The following is a 541-nucleotide window of genomic DNA, read 5'->3' as shown; positions in this document are numbered from 1 at the left end:
ACCAGTGGCCTTTTCCTTTTCGGACTCCAGCTGTTTCTGCGCCGCTGGGTCGTCCTGCTGACGGCGTACAATTAGATAAGAAAGTATAACATCTGCATCCGTTCTGCTTGATGTCGCCTTGACTGATTTGGTTTCTTCAGTTTCGTCGATTTTGAATTTTACAGCTGCTTTTTCTAGCTCGTTTATATAGTTGTTTTTGAAGTCATTGGGTCCAGCTCCATAGCTTTGTTTGATTAGGTTAGCTATTTTTGCCGGGCGTTCGGTGCTCGCCATCTTGGAAAGGGCTTGTTGATCTATCAGCATCTGTGCAGCTAGTTTTAGCATTGTGGGGTCGGCCGCCAGAGTTTCGCCCGTTTCCTCTTCGTCTGTTTGTTGCTCTTGCACAGTTGTTGTCAGACCAGCGCAAATAGCGCTTAGAGTCTGCTGTTCGCTCGCTGCATACCACTTGTTGTTTGGGGGCGTACGGCTGGCATTTCTTTGTCCCGCTGACGGTTTACTTTATCTCCTTAGCGGCTAGTTTTGCTGCGGTCGCTGCGTCCGC

Source organism: Trypanosoma equiperdum (assembly GCF_001457755.1).
Source record: "Trypanosoma equiperdum strain OVI genome assembly, contig: ctg_1344, whole genome shotgun sequence".
Lineage (NCBI taxonomy): Eukaryota > Euglenozoa > Kinetoplastea > Trypanosomatida > Trypanosomatidae > Trypanosoma > Trypanosoma equiperdum.
Note: the sequence above shows the minus strand (reverse complement) of the source record.